The sequence below is a fragment of the Callithrix jacchus genome, chromosome 2, assembly GCF_049354715.1.
Source record: "Callithrix jacchus isolate 240 chromosome 2, calJac240_pri, whole genome shotgun sequence".
Lineage (NCBI taxonomy): Eukaryota > Metazoa > Chordata > Mammalia > Primates > Cebidae > Callithrix > Callithrix jacchus.
Genome location: NC_133503.1, coordinates 124,067,721 through 124,087,381, shown reverse-complemented (window position 1 = coordinate 124,087,381; position 19,661 = coordinate 124,067,721). Strand labels below are relative to the sequence as shown.

At 35.2% G+C, this 19,661-nt stretch overlaps 1 long non-coding RNA gene across 1 annotated transcript; it reads right to left on the bottom strand.

The window, feature by feature from the left end:
- Positions 1 to 345: 345 nt before the first annotated feature.
- Positions 346 to 18,740, bottom strand: LOC144581506 (uncharacterized). The gene is made up of 2 exons (XR_013532397.1): positions 18,678 to 18,740; positions 346 to 4,139 (listed from the first exon to the last, which is right to left on the bottom strand). It is a non-coding gene; the product is annotated as an uncharacterized LOC144581506 (long non-coding RNA).
- Between the last annotated feature and the right edge of the window lie 921 nt (positions 18,741 to 19,661).

Below are 19,661 nucleotides of genomic sequence, written 5' to 3'. Positions count from 1 at the left end.
CTAGTTACAAGTTATTTCACCTAGTTGTGATCTAATTTCCTGCTCAATAGACTACAGACCTAGACTTTTCAAGCAAGTGGAACTAACAGAAAATTGGTACGACTCTTTCACTTTTAGTCATCTTTAAAGTGTTGTTACCTTGTACAGAAAACCTTTGGGAATGTGCTAAAATAGTTTACAGCAGTTATTAAAATTATTTCTGCCTCTAACTCTGTGCATAGATTCTGTTATAGATCCAACTTCAAAGTAAAGTACCAGTTACTACTGCTGATACAGTAGGTGCACCTGAGAACTTTTGAGTCTCAGAATTGTTAAGGATGTACTATTGATGAATCAGATAACAGATTTTGGTGGAGATAAAGCTGAAGTTTATTCTTGCCTTTTGATATTCATCTTAACTTTAATTTCACATAACTTTGCAAGGAAGAGGTAGATTCCTTTTTCTCTTTATTAGATAATAGAAAAACACCATTCTCTGCAAAACATATGACATTTTTTCCTTAGGAAATGGTCCTAGAAAAAAAATTATATTGTTATTTTAATACAGACAGTGAGAAAAGCTATAGGTCAACTGTTCCACAATTAATGCCATCATTTTGGGTAGGCACATCTAAGCTTTTAACTGCTTTATAGCTGAATAATTCTATACAACAAATCTTCTTAACTTCACCTATATGTACATTTAGAAATCAGTGTATTTTTAATTGTGGTAAGGATATTTAGTATGAAATCTATCCTGTTAATAGATTTTAAGTATACAATATATTATTGTTGACTCCAAACAAATATTGTATGACAGATGTCTAGAGCTTATTCATCTTAACTGAAATGTTACGGCTATTGATTAATAACTCCTCATTTCTCTTTCCCCCTGTAGCTCCTGGTAACAACTATTCCAGTATTGAATGTTATTAATTTGACTATTTTGGAAGGAGTTGAAACTCTGTCATACCCCTCCCCTTTTCCTCCAATAGTAAGGCTTTCCCTGTTTTGTTTCTTTGTTTTTTGTTTGTTCTTAATTGGGAAGTGAGTACTTTCTTTTGTCCTGGTTTTTCATATTCTATGACATTCATTTATAAGACTAAATTACAAGTTCTACAAAAGAAAAGATGAATTAACTTTATCAATTCATCCTTGTCTCCTCTATGATGTTTTTCAAAAGATAACTATTCAAGATACATATTTACTGAGTAAAGATTTCTAATTTAAATAATTGGTAACAAGAAAAATGTTTAATCATAATTTTAGATGGGAGCTTGTTTTATTCCCCAAATAGAGGCTTGCTGTCATACAAAATTGATAAAATAAGACAAAACAAGAAATTCCTCAAATCCAAAAGACAGGCAAATATTTCATTTCTTGGAAAGAATGGGATCAAGAAATTGATCAGATGATCTGTCAATAGTTAACATTCTAGAGCACATTCACCTCCATCTTGGTCTACTTAAATTGTATTTTATGAATCATTTTAGGCTGATAACTGGACAGGAAAGTCCAAAATTACTTTTGTTAGCCAGACCCCATCAACACTGAGCAGATCTCCCTGATACAGCTATTACCAAATTGTTTATACATAGAACACTCAAAAGAGATTTATTTTTCATCTGGAGCTTAGAGAAATATGTAATAGAGCAACAAATGACAAATGCCATAATTGCTTAAGGGTAGTATCATTCCTAGTGTGACAGATCAAATCTGGAAGCTTAAAATAAACTAAGCATTCATTCACTTTGCTAAAGAGCATGAACCAAGTAATTGCTTACTTTTTTCAGAGTTCAGTGGAAAGTCAACTGTTAGAACAAAGTGATTTCAGCTTTGTCACTGAACAATAAATGTGCTCAATGAAGCTTGACTGGTTTTGTGTTATTCTATTTTATGCTACCCTGCATAAAACAGAGATCAACTTCAGAGCACAAGTGGGGTTTGGTGCTAAGTTGGCACTGTTGTGAGAGAAATCTTTTCTCTCTGCTTTGACAGAAAAAGTTTTTTTCATAACTGTTCTCTTCACTGGTGATTAATGCCCTTAAAGTCAAAAGGCGTGTGTTCTAAACATATGTTGACCACTTTCAGGTTATAGAACATTGAAAACAACACTTGTTCCTCTGTGTCACGCCTGTAGGAAAGTAGGAGAATGATATTTGTGTTGTCTGTCTCAAAGGATTTTTAGCTAGAACACATCCAGTCATATAAAGGAAACTGGTAAATCAGTAAATCATGATTGCACTTGTTAATAAGCAAATTATCTATAAATATGCTTATGGAAAGAGTCATAAAGAGAGAAGAGCCAATACACATTTGAATTCCTATTATATGTCAAAATCATCTTTGACTATCACTGAGGGAACCATTGCACAGCACTTTTCTACTTGCCCACATTTCTTTGTTGTTGCTATATAATTAAAGAATATTTATTGAGCACCTACTCTGAGCAAGGTATTGTGGTTTGGCTCTCTATGGAGCCAGTGCTATACAATGTTCATATTAAAAATTCCCTAAATTTCTGAAGGGAATGACACTCTTATTTTAAAATCAGATGACACTGAAAAATTAAAGTTACATTACCACCATATCTATGGTGGACATGGTAAAGCCTTTGCTGGTGGACTTCTTGCCAGCATGGCCAATGGAAAGTGCTAATGGAAGGAAGAAGACTCCACAGCAGGAATGATGTAACCACTGTCAGATGTTGTTATATAGTGGACAAGTGCAGACAGCCTAATGCAAGCATGCCTGGATGCAACTCTCGCCCTGCTCCTTATCAGCTCTGTGATATTACGCAACATACATACCCCGTGCTGATTCCTCAATTTTAAAAAATACTGCTTTTCTCACAGAGTAGTTATAAGAACTAAATGAAATGATTAAATGGCATTAGTAAGCACTTTAGGAAAGAAAGCAAATGAAGTATTTTTATTAGTGGAGTTGCGTGAAAATATAATTTCTTAAGAAATGTTACAGAATCTTCATTCAGAATAAAATAAGACAAAAATAAATATGGGATTCATCATGCCTGAAATTATAATAGTAAAATTTATCATTAAGATTCTACATAAAATTATTTGTACATATGGTTAGTATATCAATAAGTGGCTATTTTCTGGGAAGCTTCCAGTTATCTAGCAATCTGATTTCCTTTGTTTCAAAGAATGTAAATAAATCATTCTTTAAATTTCTACACACCTTTCTCTTAAAGTTCCTAAAAGTTTTTTAAACAAGCTCATTTATTCCCAACACATTGCTCACCAAATATAACTGTACCCACCAATCTCAAAATGGTAACAGTGTTTCTTCTAAATGTTATCTGTATTAATGTGATTTTACATTTCTCTTTCTAGGTAAAGTCATACAACAAACAGTACATAGAAACATGAGGTAACAACTTCTAGTTACTGCTTTTCACTATCAAGTGAGGCTGGAAATGCAATTAGGTTGGTGCAAATGTAATTGCGGTTTTTGCATTTAAAAGTATTTGCAAAAAAATGCAATTACTTTAACACCAACCTAATACAATACTCAAGAATGTGTTAGCAAAAGAAGTGCCCAGGATTTTACTAGAAACCTGGAAGAGACATTAGGTCCTTCAGGAAGCTCATCTTTGACATGATACCAGCAAAATATAAGTGACTCATATTTAAAGTAAAAATAAAAACATACTTCACAGAAAAACTCTACTAAAAGTGGATAAATTTTTAATTTGATATTCAGAGGACATTGGCATCTTTCAGTAGCAAGCTCCATAGGTGTGTATAACTATTGTCAAAAAAAAAATAAGCAAAGAGTACAGGGTCCTTGTATTGTTCACACACAAAGACTTGGGATGGAAGGGCGATTTTTCTCCTGTTCTCCTAATTGAAGTTATGGTTTGGCTTTCAGTGTTTATTGTGTACCTTCTTTGGAAACTGAGGTTTAAGATGAAATGTGAGAGATTAGGACTGTGAGATTAATAATCTCTGATGAGGAGACACCTAATGCAGATCTCTATATTATATCCTCTTGCTGTCTGTGAGCACTGACATTTTCTTGTTTTGGGTGTTCTTCATTTGTCATTTGGACTTTTTTTTCAATAGTCTTCGAAGCAATTTATTTGCCTCCAGTGATGTCCGATCTCAGTCTATCTTCTAATTTTCATTAAAATTATTCTGCAATGGAAAAGATATTAATATCTATGCTTTAGAAAGAACTTTTACAGATTAATTAAAAACTCTATAGGATAATATGTAAATAATATTAATAGGAAACTGACAGATGAGCAATCCAGATAACCAACGCATATATATACAAAATGATGTCCAATTCTAGTAGCGGTAAGGAAAAAAAAAGCAAATTAAAGAAATGTTAAGATCCATTTCTCCCTTATAAGATTCACAAAAATTAAAAAGAATGATATTTATAGGCTGGAATCATAACAGGAAAAGGTACTCTCTTACATTTCTAATACAATATGAATTACTACAACCTTTTCTAAAAGCAATTTGGCAATATCTATTCAAATTAAAAATGAACTTATAATTTAACACATCATTCCCTCTCTTAAGAATTTAGTCTATGAAATACCGCCAATTAATAAAGATATATTTGCAAGGAAGTTTGCTACACTAGTAACATAATTACTAGTTTCAAAAACTAAAAAAACATTGAATTCCCATCAACAGGGAAATGGTTGAATAATTTGTGGTACATTTATATTATAAGATATTATAGAACCATTAAAAACACTGAGTTGTCTTTATACTAGTTGAACTGGAGGAATTTTTACAATGTTGTTAAGTGGGAAAAGTTAAATAAAAAAAGAAGCATATGATGGATTTTTCTCAAATAGTGGCAAAAATTTCATATATACATGATTATTAATATGTAACCACATGTTAATATTATTTATATGGGACTGAAGAAAAGAATGAGTAAGTTAAAGTACGAAGAGAAAAAGTGTTTACACAGTAAAAATGGAATGAATTATATGACACAGTTTATTTACAATGTAATATGTGTGCATTGCACATCAATGAGTATACATAGTGTGATGCATGAAAAGATAGTCACCAAATTAATGGTGGCATCTCAAGTTGTTGGGATTTTAGGACACTTTAAAACTTTATACTTTCTATACCTTTGTTTTTATCATTTTTCTCTGTTTTAAATTTGACACAAAGAATATATACTATTTATATCATTTTGAAAAAAATAAATTCTGGTTTTGAATAAAAGTACAAATCTTATTACTTCTCTGCTTAAACCCAAATCATTCCCCATGATCTATAAAATTCAACCTGTAGAATGAAACAAGTTTTTTTGTGATCTGACCCTGATTTTTTTAAAGTTTATTTTGAATTATCCCTCAGTGATTTTGAATCATAGGCAATCTTCTGAATGTTCCATGGTGTTTCAGTCATCCTATCTTTGAACTCATTCTTTGCTTTCTCTACAGTGCATTTCATACTTAACCTACCTGCCTGTAAATGGCTTCTTATTTATACTGCAAATTTCAACTTAGGAGTTTACCCATCAAAGATGTCATCAGCAGCATCCCCTCCAATTTCCCACTGATTAGTCAGTGAATGTTAACTGAACACCTATGTACCTAGCATTATGTTATTATTTAAGAATGATAAGTAATACCAATATTTATTTTTAAAGGACATGTACAATCTCTTTGGGGATGAGAGCTTAGGTGACAATGAAAGCTTAGCTAAGTGTAGTAATTAAAGATGTATGACAGGGCCTGAGAGAGAAAAGGGGATTTACATTGGTGAAAGAAAGCTTCACACCATGGGTAAAATTTAAGTTGAATCTTGAAGAACCTTGATAAGTGGAATTTATCTCTTCCAAAAGTAAGTTCACTCATTCCTGGCAGAGAAACTGCTTGCATGAAGGCTGGGGTGTAAACAGCCATATGCCACCTATGGAGAATATTCATCAACAGATTGGCCCAGGTTTTTTGTCTTTCTCTACCAGACATAAACACCTTGAGAACAGTTAGCTTCTTATTCCTCACTGTGCACTCTCTCAGCAGAGGGCACTATGCCTAACAAAATGGGTGTTCTATAGTAGTGATGACCTGAACTGAACTGAATCCGGCCCATTCAGTTCTGCTAATAAAGATCCTCATTTAACCTTGTCATTTATAATACAGAGAATTTTCTTTTTTTTTTTTTAATTTTTTATTGGATTTTAGGTTTTGGGGTACATGAGCAGAGCATGCAAGACAGTTGCATAGGAACACACATGGCAGTGTGCTTTTCTTTCCTTCTCCCCTTCACCCACATTGGGCATTTCTCCCCAGGCTATCCCTCCCCACCTCCCCCTCCCACTGGCCCTCCCCTTTTCCCCCCAATAGACCCCAGTGTTTAGTACTCCCTTTTCTGTGTCCATGTGTTCTCATTTTTCATCACCCGCCTATGAGCGAGAATATGCGGTGTTTCATTTTCTGTTCTTGTGTCAGAATTTTCTAACTACTTTTATTCATTTCACTTCAAACCAATGTGTTGAATCCTTTGTGGAATTTTGTTGATTTGAAGTGAAGCATATTTATTTCAGTACTTCATCTATATTCCATTTAATGTGCAATTTTAATTTCATTATTACCTTACTTGTCTTTTATCTTTTATTCAAAAGAGACAAGCACAGAGCCTGCATACATCAGTGGATCCCAGGAACAATTAAAATGTTTTTCTGAAACAAGGGAGATCAGAAGCTTTTATCCTGTCCTCCCAGTTATGGGAGCAGAAGCACCTTGCAATTTCACAAGAGAATATTCCTATCCTGGCTTTTGTTTGTAACCTTTTATCTCATTCAATTAATTTCATGCTTAGCAAAGAAATGCATGTGTATGGATTTTGAATTATTTTAACGGTATGAAGACTGAAAATGAGTGAATTTCCTTGCACTCACTCCATTACACATCACCCCATCCCACAATTTACAGGGGTAAACACTTTCAACTCTTTTGGATCTTTTTTGGTGCTTTCACTTAACTTTCCAAATGATATGCTTGTATTCTAGTTCTTATATTGATTTAGACATTCATCTATTGGCTGTTACTATGCTATCTATAGCACTTCATTTCAGCATAGAATGAGATATGTGTGTATTGGGTTAGTTACATAATGTGTGTGATCAGTTACTGTAATCACACCTTCAGTTACTGTAATCACACCTTAAACACAGTCAGCTAATCAGGAAATCCACTCTCCAGAAGCTATCACTGCAAATGCTTCTGTTTTGGTTATTTCTTACATCACAGGAGTTGATAATTACCATAATCAATATAAGAATATGGCTCTCCATTGGTGAATTAATGGCTTTTAATTGAAATTTGCATGAGCTGATTATTGGTAAAATTCAAGTTATGTGGACTAGCTGAAATATTTTAAAGATTTCTCTATTTTTTCATCATATGTGAATATAATCTAAAGAAGCCTGTAGCTTACAGCCTTAGAGTTAATCATAGGCTTAATCCCTAGAGGGTCTGATGAACAGACTAATTTGGAGGAATTCTGATAGGCAATTGCCTATTTTTAAGGTTAACTGAATCTTGCCTCAAAAACATTTCTTGTTTGTCTCTGATCAAATTTTCATGTGGGTTGTAGTCCGAACATCTAAAAGAATCAGATAAGTCCTGTTGAATCATAGGATTCTTTATGTGCCTGCTTGTTGATGAATGTTTATGTAATAGGAGAAATTATGTGTGACAATTTTTCTGACTTGCCTTCTTAATTGTAGATTTGTTTGAGGATATTGAATAGTAGCTAAACACCACTGAATTCAGTCTTCTTTGGAGGCTTTTATATTAACTAAAAAGAATCTAAGGGTTTATATAGAACTAAGTTGGCTAAGTAGGTTTGCAACAAATATTTAGTATAGTAAATGATGAAGCTTCCTTATGCATTTTCTATCTTACCCAGTATTTCCTATAAATTATATAATGATTTTTGGTTAAATTATTATTTAGTGTTCTTATGATGATTATAAAAATATTGCTCATCCTAAGGCAACTATATGATTGTTCCTATTACTGATCAATTTTTATTTTTGTTTGTCATAGATGCCTCATTTTTTCATTCATTTCATTTGCTCCCTTCTTACAGTACCCTTTAACTATCTGCTAATAAAAATGTTTACACAACTAAACGTATCATATAAGTTATCATTTGCAATTTTTCCTCTGGAAACTATGCTTCTCTTCCAGTCTTGACTGGTTGCTCTTTGCAGGTCTGATGCTTTCCTTGAGACCCCTTTTACTCCAAAACCTCTTTGAGAGGGAGACTCCTTTTACTCCAAAGCCTCTTTCAGGGGTGTGACTCCTGTGTCCAGAACCATTCTCTTTGTATTTCTTGGTTTATGTTATAAATATACTGAAGAGCATACCTTGGTAATTTCCTGAGAAATGATGTATGTGATGCAAACATGTGAAGCCTTTGCTATCTGAAACAGGAGAGGAATGGCTGAGTCATATTATAGATGTATATTTGACTTTTCAAGCAACTGAAACTGTTTTCTAAAGTTATTGCATCATTTTACATCTCCACCAGCAGTATAAATGAGTTCCAGTTGCCCTATATCCTCACCAATACTTGGTATGGTCAGTTTTCTTAATTTTGGCATTTCTAACAGGTTTGTAGTGGTATCTCATTGAAGTTTTAATTTGTATTTCTCTAATGACTAATGATATTGAGCATCTTTTTAAAATGCTTATTTGCCATCCATATATCTTCTTCAGAAAAGTCTTCAAATTTTTTAGCCTCTTTTTAAAAGTTGTTTTCTTATTAATGAGTTTTGAATTTCCTTATAGATTATGACTCAAATCCTTTAACATATATGTGACTTCCAAATATTTCCTCTCACTCTGTGGCTTGTACTTCTGTTATTTCAATAGTGTCTTTCAAAAAGCCAAAGTTCTGAATTTTGATAAATTCCGTTTTTTTTCTATTATGGACTATGCTTGTGGTGCTTTGCCTGATTCAAGATCACAGATATTTTCTCCTTTGTTTTCATTTAGAAGTCTTATAATTTTGGGCTTTTACATTTAGGTCTGTGATTCATTGTGAGCTAACTTTTGTTTATGGTACAAAGTATGAATCCAAGTTTATTTTTTTACATATGAATACCTAAATTTTCAAGCATCAACAACTTTGAAAAGACTTTTTATTTAAAACTGATTGGCTTTGCACCTTTGTTGAAAGTCATTTGACTATGTACATGTGGATTTATTTCTGAACTCTTTATTCCACTGATGTACTGTATTGTATACCTTTCTGCCCAATATTGCCATGTCTTAATTGTAGTTCTATAATAATTCCTGAAATCAGGTACTGATCCAACTTTGTTATTCTTATTCAACATTGTTTTGGTTATTCTATATCTTTTGCATTTTCATATGAATTTCAGAATCAGCTTGTAAATTTCTACAAAATGTCCTCTGGGATTCTGACAGAAATTACATGAAATCTATAAATTAAATTGGGGAGAATTACAATATTGGATTCTTCTAACCCATAAACATGATGTGTCTCTTTACATCTTCTTTAATTATTTTGACAGAGTTTTACAGTTTTTAAGAAAACTACAGAATTTATGCAGACTTATCACTAAGTAATAATTTTGAGACTGCTATAAGTATTTTGCATTTAAGTTTCTAATTGCTTATTGCTAAATATAGAACATATACTGATCTTGTATTCTTCAACTTTGCTAACTTATTAGTTCTAGTTGCATTGTTGTAGACTCTATTGGAATTTATCTTGTATGATCATGTTATCTGAATAAAGACAGTGGTACCTCTTTTATTTCAAAATGAGTAACGTTTGTTTTAATCTTGTCTTACAGCACTGGCTAGAACTATCGGTACATTCCTGAATAGAAGTAGTGACAGAAGCCATCCTTGCCCTGTACTTTATATTAGGGGGAGAAATTGAGTTTTTTTCACCATTAAGTATGCTGCTAATTGTAGCTTTTTTTTAAAAAAGGCTTTTTTTCAGGTTTTGTAGATCCCCTTCTTTTGCTAGTTTACTGAGAGTTTTTATGAAATGAGATACTGGATTTTAAGTATAGTATCATCATATATTGAGATAATCACATGTGGGTTTTTTTCCCTTTGTAGTCTGTTAAAATGGTAAACTACCTTGACAGATTTTCAAATGGTAAACAAACCTTGCATTCCTAGTATATCTCCTTGGTCACAATATATTATTATTTTTATGTTTGATGAATTGTTAACATTTTGTTTGATATATTTGCATCTATGTATCTGATAGATATGGACCTGTAATTTTTTTCATATGTTTTCATCTGGTTTTGCTATCACAGAAATGCTGGCCTTTTAGAGAGAATTGGAAAGAATGCCTTTGTCTTTAGTTTTTGGGAAGTCTTTATGTATAATTGGCATTGCTTCCTCCTTAAATGTTTGGTAGAACTTACCTGTAAAGCCATCTAGACCTAAAGTTTTCTTATAAGAATATTTTTAACTACAAATTTAATTATTTGATAATACAAAGTTATTCTAGTTCTGTCTTTTTTTCTTTAAGCTGAGCTTTAAACAGTTGTTTCTTTCAAGAAATTTACCTACTTTGTTAAATTTTAAATTTTATTGACATAAAGTTGTTCACCATGGTCTCTTTTTTAAAAAGTTTATTAACACATAGTATTTGTACCTATTTATGGAGTACCTGTGATACTCTGTTACATGCATAGAATCTGTAATGATCAAATCAAAATGTTTAGGGTATCCATCACCTCAAATATTTTTCAGTTCTATGTGTGGAGAACATTTTAAGTCCTGTCTACCAGGTATTTTGAAATATACAATGCATTATTGTTAACTTTGGTCACCTTAGGAAAACAGATTCATTCTATCAAACTGTGTGTTTGGACCCATGAACCCACCTCTCCTCTCCTCCTCCTCACCCACCTATACACTATTCCCAGCCTCTGTTATCTACTATTGTACCCTCTTCTTCCATGAGATCAACTTTTAGCTCCCAAATATAAGTGTGAACCTGAGATATTTCACCATGTCTCTTAGTACTCCTTTATTATGTCTAGAATCCTTAATGGTATCAATTATCTCACTCCTAATATTGATAATTTGTGTCATTTCTATTTTTCCTAATCAGCCTGGAAAGAAGTTTATCAATTTCATTTTTATTTTGTTTTGTATATTTGATTCTTTTTAGTATCTAAGAGTTATTGGATTATTTCTGAAATAGGTTATTTGCATTGAATAAATATTTCTTTTATCTCTTTGAAGATTTTGTTGGTAATATTTTCTTTTACTTTCATTTTAATTTTCTGTATCAGTCTATCTTTCATGATGATGACTTTCCTCAAATGTCTGGGGAGTTATCAAAAGAGAGGCAGAAAAAGCATTTCTTTAAGAGGATTGACAAATATCAAAAATCTTGTTTCCTGTTTTGGTGGTGGTGGTTGGGGTTTGGTAGTTGGTGGATAGCCTGGCTATTATTGTTCAACAAGTAAATCTGAAACAGAAATTGAGGATGCTGTTTTCAACTATACAGATTTTCACATAATTTCCCAGTTTAAAGTTTTGTGCTTCGTCATATCTTCTGCTATTCCTATTGTCCCTGAATTCAGGATCTCTTGCTTTTATTTCCTGAATCTCTTGTGAATGAAGAAAGGCAATTACTTTGTTGTTCATTGTATGTAAACAGACCTAATGGGGAAGGAAGGGCTGTCTAAGAGTTTTCTACATACAGGCATACTGTGGAGAGAATGCAGGTTGAGTTCCAGACAATTACAACAAAATGAATATTACAATAAAGTGAATCATAAGAATTGTTTAGTTTTCTAGTGCATGTAAAAGTTATTTTTAGCTTGGCCAACATAGTGAGCCCCTGCATCTACAAAAAATAAAAATAAAAAATTATCTAGGCATGGTGGTACATGTGTGTGGTCCCACCTACTCTGGAGGCTGAGGTAGAAGGATTGCTTGAGGCTGGGAAGTCAAGGCTGCAGTGAGCCCTGATTGCACCACTGCACACCAGTCCAATAGCACAGCAAGACCCTGTCTCAAAAAATGTTACCTTCTAAGCATACTATAGTATGTTAAGTGTGTAATAGTATTATGTCTAAAAAAATGTATATATCTTAATCATAAAATACTGTACTGCTAAAAAATGCAAACAATCATCTGAACCTTCAGCAAGTCATAATATTCTTCTGTTGGGAATATTTCTTCCATGTTGATGGCAGTTGATTGCTAAGGGTGATGGTTGCCAAAGGTTGGGATAGCTGTGGCAATTTCTTTAATTTTTATTTATTTTATTGTTTATTGATTGTACTTTAAGTTCTGGAGACATGTGCAGAACATGTGGGTTTGTTACATAGGTATACACATGCTATGGTGGTTGGCTGTATTCATCACTTCATCAACTACATTAGATATTTCTCCTAATGCTATCCCTCCCCAGCCCCCCACCCATCACCCCCCAACAGGTCCTGGTGTGTGATGTTCCCCTCCCTGTGTCCATGTGTTCTCATTGTTCACCTCTCACGTATGAGTGAGAACATGCAGTGTTTGGTTTTCTGTTCTTGTGTTAGTTTGCTGAGAATGATGATTTCTAGCTTCAGCCATGTCCCTGAAAAGGACATGAGCTCATCCTGTTATATGGCTGCATAATATTCCATGGTGTGTATGTGTCACATTTTCTTTAGCCAGTCTATCATTGATGGGTATTTGGGTTGGTTCCAAGTTTTTGCTATTTTGAACAGTGCTGCAATAAATATACATGTGCATGTGTCTTATACTAGAATGATTTATAATTCTTTGGGTATATATCAAATAATGGGATTGCTGGGTCAAATGGTATTTCTAGTTTTAGATCCTTGAGGAAACTCCACACTGTCTTCCAAAATGATTGAACTAATTTACACTCCCACTAACAGTGTAAAAAGCATTCCTATTTTTCCACATCTTCTCCAGCATCTGTAGTCTGCTGACTTTTTAATGATTGCCATTCTAACTGGTATGAGATGGTATCACAATGTGGTTTTGATTTGCATTTCTCTAATGGACCAGTGATGATGAGCTTTTTTCCATATGTTTGTTGGCTACATAAATGTCTTCTTTGAGAAGTGTCTGTTCATATCCTTTGCCCACTTTTTGATTGAGTCATTTTTTTTTCTTGTAAATTTGTTCAAGTTTTCCATATATCCTGGATATTAGCACTTTGTCAGATGGGTAGACTGCAAAAATTTCTCCCATTCTGTAGGTTGCCTGTTCACTCTGATGATAGTTTCTTTTGCTGTGCAGAAGCTCTTTAGTTTAATTAGATCCCATCTGTCAATTTTGGCTTTTGTTGCCATTGCTTTTGGTGTTTTAGTCATGAAGTCATTGCCCATGCCTATGTCCTAAATGGTATCGCCTAGGTTTTCTTCTAGGGTGTTAGGTCTCATATTTAAATCTTTAATCCATCTGGAATTAATTTTTGCATAAGGTATAAGGATGGGATCCAGTTTCAGCCTTATGCATATGGCTAGCCAGTTTTCCCAACACCATTTATTTAGTAGGAAATCCTTTCCCCATTGCTTGTTTTTGTCAGGTTTGTCAAATATCAGATTGTTGTAGGTGTGTGGCATGACTCCCGAGGCCTCTGTTTTGTTCCATTGGTCTATATATCTGTTTTGGTGCCAGTACTATGCTGTTTTGATTACTGTAGTCTTGTAATATAGTTTGAAGTCAGGTAGCATGATACCTCCAGCATTGTTTTTTGTTTTGGCTTAGAATTGTCCTGGCTATGCAGGCTCTCTTTTGGTTCCATATGAAATTTAAGGTGGTTTTTTCCAATTCTGTGAAGATTGTCAATGGTAGCTTCATGGGGATAGCATTGAATCTATAGATTACTTTGGGGCTTATGGCCATTTCCATGATATTGATTCTTCCTAACCATGAGCATGAAATATCTTTCCATTTGTTTGTGTCCTCTCTTATTTCCTTGAGCAGTGGTTTGTAGTTCTCCTTGAAGAGATACTTCACATCCCTTGTAAGTCATATTCCTAGGTATTTAATTCTCTTTTTAGCAATTGTGAATGGGAGTTCGCTCATGACTTGGCTCTCTGTTTCTTTGTTATTGTTATAGAGGAATGCTTGTGATTTTTGCATATTGATTTTGTATCCTGAGACTTTGCTGAAGTTACTTATCGGCTTAAGGAGATTTTCAGCTGAGACAATGGGGTCTTCTAAATATACAGTCCTGTCATCTGAAAATAGAGACAGTTTGACTTCTTCTTTATTTGAATACCCTTTATTTCTTTCTCTTGCCTAATTTCCCTGGCCAGAACTTTCAATACTATGTTGAACAGGAGTGGTGAGAGAAGGCATACATGTCTTGTGCCAGTTCTCAAATGGAATGCTTTTAGTATGCACATTCAGCATGATATTGACTGTGGGTATGTCAAAAATAGCTCTTATTATTTTGAGATATGTTTCATCAATACCTAGTTTATTGAGAGCTTTTAGCATGAAGTGTTGTTGAATTCTATGCATCTATTGAGATGATCATGTCGTTTTTTCTTTGGTTCTGTTTATGTGATAGATTACACTTATTGATTTGCATATGTTGAACCAGCCTTGCATCCCTGGGATGAAGCTGACTTGATTGTGATGGGTAAGCTTCTTGATGTGCTGTTGGATTCGTTTTGCCAGCATTTTATTGAGGATTTTCACACTGATGTTCATCAGGAATATTGGCCTGAAATTTTCTTTTTAAGTATGTCTCTGCCAGGTTTTGGTATCAGGATAATGTTGGCCTCATAAAATGAGTTAGGGAGGATTCCCTCTTTTTGTATTGTTTGGAATAGATTCAGAAGGAGTGGTACCAGCTCTCTTTGTACCTCTGGTAGAATTCGGTTATGAAACCACCTGGTCCTGGACTCTTGTCAGTTGGTAGGCTATTAATTTTTGCCTCAATTTCAGACCTTGTTATGGTCTATCCAGGGATTTCACTTCTTCCTGGTTTAGTCTTGCGAGGGTGTAAGTGTTCAGGAATTTATTCATTTCTTCTAGATTTTCTAGTTTGTTTGCATAGAAGTGTTTATAGTATTCTCTGATGGTAGATTGTATTGTTATGAGATTGGTGGTAATATTGCCTTTATCATTTTTTACTGCATCTATTTATTCTTCTCTATTTTCTTTTTTATTAGTCTGGCTAGTGTTCTATCTATTTTGTTGATCTTTACAAAAAAACTGGATTCACTGATTTTTTTTTGAAGGGTTTTTCGTGTCTCTATCTCTTTCAGTTCTGCTCTAGTCTTAGTTATTTCTTGTCTTCTGCTGACTTTTGAATTTGTTTGTTCTTGCTTCCCTACTTCTTTTAATTGTGACATCAGGGTATCAATTTTAGATCTTTGCTGTTGGGCATTTAGCACTATAAATGTCCCTCTACAAGCCACTTTAAATGTGTCCCAGAAATTCTGGTCCATTTTATCTTTGTTCTCATTGCTTTCAAAGAACATCTTGATTTCTACCTTCATTTTCATTATTTATCCAGTAGTCATTTAGGAGCAGGTTGTTCAGGTTCCAGGTAGTTGTGTGGTTTTGAGTGAGTTTCTTAATCCTGAGTTCCAATTTGATTTACTGTCATCTGAGAGACTTGTTATAATTTTCATTATTTTGCATTTGCTGAGGAATGTTTTACTTCCCATTATGTGGTCAGTTTTAGAGTAGATGTGATATGATGCTGAGAAGAATGTATATTCTGTTGATTTGGGGTGGAGAGTTCTGTAGATGTCTATTAGGTTCACTTGGTCCAGCTCTGAGTTCAAGTCCTTGTTAATTTTCTGTTTTGTTGATCTGTCTAATATTGACTGTGAGGTGTTAAAGTCTCCCACTATTATTATGTGGGAGTCTAAGTCTCTTTATAGGTTGTTAAGAACTTGCTTTATATATCTAAGTGTTCCTGCATTGCTTGCATTTATATTTAGGATTGTTAGTTCTTCTTGTTGCATTGATCCTATTACCATCATGTAATGCCCTTTTTTGTCTCTTTTGATCTTTGATGGCTTAAAGTCTGTTTTATCAGAGACTAGGATTGCAACCTCTGCTTTTTTTACTTTCCATTTCCTTGGTAAATATTCCTCCATCCCTTTATCTTGAGCCTACTGTGTCTTTGCATGTGAGATGGGTCTCCTGAATACATCACACTGATGGCTTTTTTTTAATTGTCCTTCAGATTTTATGGAATATGTGCAGATCATACAGAATTGTTGCATAGGTACACACATGGTAATGTGGTTTGCTTCCTCCATCCCCCTATCACCAACATCTGGCATTTCTCCCCATGATGGCTCTTGACTCTATCCAAATTGCCAGTCTGTGTCTTTTAATTGGGGCATTTAGCCCATCTGCATTTAAGGTTAATATTGTTATGTGTGAATTTGATCCTGCCATTATGATGCTAGCTGGTTATTTTGCCCATTAGTTGATGCAGTTTCTTCATTGTGTCAATGGTCTTTACAATTTGGTAATTTTTTGCAGTGGCTAGCACTGGTTGTTCCTTTTCATGTTTAGTGCTTCCTTCAGGAACTCTTGTAAGGCAGGCCTGGTGGTGATGATATCTCTCAGCATTTGCTTGTCTGTAAAAAATTTTATTTCCCCTTCGCTTATGAAGCTTAGTTTGACTGGATGTAAAATTCTGGGGTGAAAATTCTTTTCTTTAAGAATGCTGAATGTTTACTCCCACTCTCTTCAGGCTTGTAGGGTTTCTGCAGAGATCCACTGTTAGTCTGATGGGCTTCCCTTTGTGAGTCCCCCAACCTTTCTCTCTGGCTGCCCTTAGTATTTTTTCCTTCATTTCAACCTTGGTGAATCTGATGATTTCGTATCTTGGGGCTGCTCTTCTCGAGAAGTATCTTTGTGGTGTTCTCTGTATTTCCTGAATTTGAATATTGGCCTGCCTTGCTAGATTGGGGAAGTTCTCCTGGATAGTATTCTGAAGAGTGTTTTCCAACTTGGTTTCATTTTCCCTGTTATTTTCAGGTACACCAATCAAACGTAGATTTGGTATTGTCATGTAATCCCATATTTCTTGGAGGCTTTGTTTATTTCTTTTCACTCCTTTTTCTCTAATCTTACCTTCTCACTTTATTTCATTGAGTTGATCTTCAATCTCTGATATCCTTTCTTCCGTTTGATCAATTTGGCTATTAAGACTTACGTATGCTTCACAAAGTTCTCATGCTGTGTTTTTCAGTTTCATCAGGTCATTTATGTTCTTCTCTAAGCTGTTTATTCTAGTTAGCATTTCATCTAACCTTTTCTCAAGGTTCTTAGCTTTCTTGCAGTGGCTTAGAATATGCTCCTTTAGCTTTGAGTTTTTTATGATTCACCTTCTGAAGCCTGCTTCTGTCAAACTGTCAAATTCATTTTCCATCCAGTTGTGTTCCCTTGCTGGCGAGGAGCTGTGATGCCTTAAAGAAGAAAAGGTGTTATGGTTTTTGGAGTTTTCAGCCTTTTTGCATTGGTTTCTTCCCATCTTCATGGATTTATCTACCTTTGGTCTTTGAAGTCGGTGACCTTTGGATGGTGTCTCTGAGTTGGTGTCATTTTTGTTGATGTTGAAACTATATCTTTCTGTTTGTTAGTTTTCCTTCTGACAGTCAGGCCTCTCTGCTGCAGGTCTATTGGAATTTGCTGGAGATCCATTCCAGACCCTGCTTGCCTGGGAATCACCAGCGGAGGCAGCAGAACAGCAAAGATTGCTTCCTATTCTTTCCTATTCTTACCCAGTGGGGTACCTTCCACATGCCAGCCAGAGCCCTACTGTATGAAATGTCTGTCAGCCCCTACTGGGAGGTATCTCCCAGTCAGGATATACAGGGGCCAGGGAGCCCATTGAGGAGGCAGTCTGTCCCTAATCAAAGCTTGAAAACTGTGTTGGGAAATCCACTCCTCTTCAGAGCTGCCTGGCAGGGGCGTTTAGGTTCACTGAAGCTGTACCCACAACTGCCCGTTTTCCCAGGTGCTCTGTTCCAGGAAGGTGGAGCCTTTATATATAAGTCCCTGATAGGCTGCTGCTTTTTCTTTCACATGCCCTGTGCAGTGAGGTTATCTAGTGAGATAGACTGCCTGCACTGCTGAGCTGTGTTGGGCTTTGCCCAGTTTGAACTTCCAGGCAGCTTTGCTAACACTGTTGGGTCGAAACTGCCTACTCAGGCTTCAGCAATGGCAGACATCCCTCCCCCACTGAGCTTGATGACCCAGGTCAAGCTCAGACTGCTGTGCTGTCTACAAGAATTTCAAGCCAATGGATCTTAGCTTGCTGGTCCCCGTGGGGGGTGGTACCTGCCAAGCCAGACCACTTGGCTCCCTGGCTTCAGCTCCCTTTCCAGGGGAGTGAACAGTTCTGTTTTGCTGGCCATCCAGGTGCCTCTGGGGTATTAAAAAAATAACTGTTGCCGCTAGCTTGGTTTCTGCCCAAGCAGCTGCCCAGTTTTGTGCTGGAACCCAGGGCCCTAAGTAAAGTATGTAGGCTAGAGTGCAAGGAACAGTCCCTAATGGCTTCCCTTTGCTAGGAGAGGAAGTTCCCTGGTCCCTTGCACCTCTCCAGAGAGGCTATGCCCCACCCTGCTTTGGCTCACCCTCCTTGGGCTACACGCTACACCCACTGTCCCACCAGTCTCAGTGAGATGAACCAGGTATCTCAGTTGGAAATGTGGAAATCACCCACCTTCTGTGTCGATCTTGCTGGGAGGTGCACACTGGAGCTGTTCCTATTCGACCATCTTGTCTGGGGAAAAATGGCAATTTCTTAAAATAAAACAACATTGAAGTTGCTGCATTCATTGACTCTTCCTTTCCAAAAGATTTTTTCATAACATGTGATACTGTTTGATAGCATTTGACCCACAGTAGAACTTTTTTCATAATTTGAGTTAAAAATAATAGACTAAAACCTCTCCAACCCTACCACTGATTTATCAATTAAGTTGTTATTCTATTGTAGGTCATTTATTGTCATTTCAACAATGTTCCCAGCATCTTTACCAGAGGTAGATCCCATCTCAAGAAACCACTTTCTTTGTTCATTGATAAGAAACAACTCCTCATCTATTCAAGTTTTTTTTTATTAGATTGCAGCAATTCAGTTACATCTTAGGTTCTACTTCTAATTCTAGTTCCTCTGCTCTTTCTGTCAAATCTGCAGTGACTGCCTCCACTGAACCCTTGAACCCCTCAAAGTCACCCCTTAAAGGTTGGAATAAATTTTCTCCAAAGTCCTGTTAATGTTGACATGTTGATCTTCTCCCATAAATCATGAATGTTGTTAATGGCATCTAGAAATCTGAATTATTTTTAGGTTTTCAATTGATGTCTGGATCAATCAGAGGAGTCACTGTCTCTGGCAGCTACAGCCTTATGAAATGTATTTTATAAATAATAAGACTTTAAAATTTAAATTTCTCCTTGGTCCATGGATTGCAAATGGATGCTCTGTTAGCAGGCATGAAAATGATAATCTCTTTATACATCTACATCAGAGTCCTTGAGTGACCAGATGCACTGTCAATGAACAGTAACATTTTAAAAGGAAACTTTTCTTAGCAGTGGGTCTCAACAGTAGGCTTAAAATACTCAATAAACTATGCCATACACAGAGGCTGTCATCCAGGTTTTGTTATTCCATTTGGAAGAGCACAGAAAGAGTAGATTT